At 41.1% G+C, this 2,479-nt stretch overlaps 1 protein-coding gene across 8 annotated transcripts in view; it reads right to left on the bottom strand.

Moving 5' to 3' along the window:
* The window catches only part of NCKAP5 (NCK associated protein 5), a 380,374-nt gene that overhangs the window by 330,218 nt on the left and 47,677 nt on the right, over positions 1 to 2,479 (bottom strand). The window lies entirely within an intron of this gene.

Raw genomic sequence — 2,479 nt, 5'->3', positions numbered from 1 at the left:
TTTGAAGGATGTCCCTAAGATGGATCTTTTTATCTGAAGCCTGAAACTCATTGTTTGATGGGGCAGGCCTGAACACAAACCACTGATGAAATTTACAGTCATATTTTGAAGGCCTAGATCCATATTCTAAGGGAGAGAGAAATCATATCTTTTCTTCAGAAACACCTCTTTCCTTTTCTCATTCTTCCATCAAATACCATTGTAGCTTCTATGTTCAGAGTCTAAGAGATGAGGAAGGAAGAGGAAATTTTTTGTTGTTTTAAACATCACTATGCAATACTTGTAGATTAAATCATGGAAAAAAATTTCAGATTACAATCTGATGCAGCTGGGAAAAGCAGCAGAGCCAGGCAGGGCGAGGAATGTTATCAGAAACACCTATTTGTATCTCATGGCCCAGAGTGCAAAAGTAGAAACATATTTTCTTTAAACACCCAGAAATTAGAATTCTTTCTGAGATATGATAAACTCTCCATCAAACAGGGAGAAGCTGGATTCGAGAGAATCAAGGGCAGATTCCCCAACCAGAGTGTCCAATCCTGAATGCTTGAGAGGTTAAACACAAAACCTTTGAGAAGGGAGAGGATAAGAGAGACCTAAGAACTTATACAAGCAGGGGACTGGACTAAAGCACAATGTTCAAACAGAATTTGGTGATACAAGGGTAAAGAAGAAAGACATATATGAAGGTAACAATTAAGAGAAGGTATGATAGAACAGGAATTTGGGGACAACAAGGGGAATACAAAGAGCTTTGCCTTTCCCAGTTCAATTTCATGGAGTCACAAAGGCACTTGAATCTCAGAACATCTCTTCCAATTTGTTATGAAATAGTAACTAGGAGTAGACAACAAAGTACTCAAAAGTTTCTAATTAAACGTATGGATGACACTCTCTGATCCAGTTACACATATCTGACTCAGTACAAAGCTTCACAGACCCAGACCTGTAACACCCCAGTACAGCAAATGGATGTGTGCACTGAGAAACTCGACAGGTGACACAACCTGTAAGTGCCATTTGTAGCAGAAGACATTGTTTTACACCTGGGTGATGACAGCATGATGGGTTTATATTCACAAAATATTGAAGTATTGCAATATTTCTTTCCCTCAACACGTTTTCTTCAACACTTTCACACCAATGTGGGTTAGTCAGCCACAGAACTTCAGCTGCCACATGTTGGCACTAACTCACTGACCTCAAGCCAGTGCTTGAAGACTGAGTTCAGCTGTGTGGAGTCTCCCACCCTACTTACCACTTACTGAAGATCAGAGAGAGAGCATTACCATCCCATACAGCCTCTCTGTTTTTTCTCCAATCAAATCCTCATGGGCGTTTTGATATGCACATAGCACTGATTATAGCACAAAGCACTTTGGATGGTGTCGCACACACAGTATTTCCTATGTCATTGGCAAATGTCTGTCTATACTCTCCCCTTACTGATAGGGAAGGTTAAGAATTAGACATGGTACCCTATCTTGGCTATAAATCAAATTCAAATTTGCAGTAGGTGGGACTGGAAGCCAGAAATACCTGGTTCCTTGTTTCCATCCACCCAGCGGACCACACAGTCACCAGAGGGAAATGAAAGTTTCTATCTTAATACATTTAGTAAAGGCTAAATCTAGTCCATCAGTGAAAACATTCAGGGGAATACTATTGAATTCCCATACTGAGCAATATCTTTATATAAAATTCACAACTGCTAATATTTCCCTTAGCTTTCAGTACCCAGTTTCTGTGAGTATTCTTTTCTCCAAATAAACATTGACAGTCTGTGGTTGATTGCTTGGATCACAGCAGTGTATTTTAGCTGCAGGATTTAGGCTGGAGTCTCTTTTGGGGGTGTGCATGCCTAGAACTAAAAACAGAGGTTTAGGCCCAGGGACTAAACAGACTTCTGAGCCTACAAAAACTTTTTAGATTTTGTTTGTCTCTGGGTGTATTACATAAAGTTGTGAGTTCATACCAAACCTACCTTCTCTGCCCACAAACTAGAAAGAGTTTTAAAGTGCTGGGAGCACAACCTGACCTGCTGAGTGCGTGCAAGCCGAGAGAGCAGGTTTTGTTGCAGACTGAACAACCTGAAAACAGTCACGTCTCAGTATCAGAGGCCTGAGCTGCGTGGCCTGAACAGGGGCAGCTTAAACAGCTCTTCCTTAGGGTTCTGAGCAGCTCAGAGTCTGAGAGAGAACTCTCTATTCTTCTCTACTTTATTTCTCTCCAATTAATTATATTTTTCAAAACAAAGGGATGTAATTCATCAGCATTAGAAATGGTGCCAAGAAAAGGACAGACCCTTTTTTAAACATTCTCTTCACATTTCTTCACTGGCCAGCTGACATTACCTGAGACATGCCTTGTAGCTAAGGCCCGACGGAGAAGAGCAGAGTCCTTGAAGGAGTGGAAACCTGGGAAGGTGGAACTGCTCTGCTGACCCCAATAAAGAACACAGCAGGTGAATGAAGAGCGT

This window comes from Corvus brachyrhynchos, unplaced genomic scaffold, assembly GCF_000691975.1.
Source record: "Corvus brachyrhynchos isolate BGI_N302 unplaced genomic scaffold, ASM69197v1 scaffold126, whole genome shotgun sequence".
Lineage (NCBI taxonomy): Eukaryota > Metazoa > Chordata > Aves > Passeriformes > Corvidae > Corvus > Corvus brachyrhynchos.
This window is presented reverse-complemented; position numbering and strand designations above follow the sequence as displayed.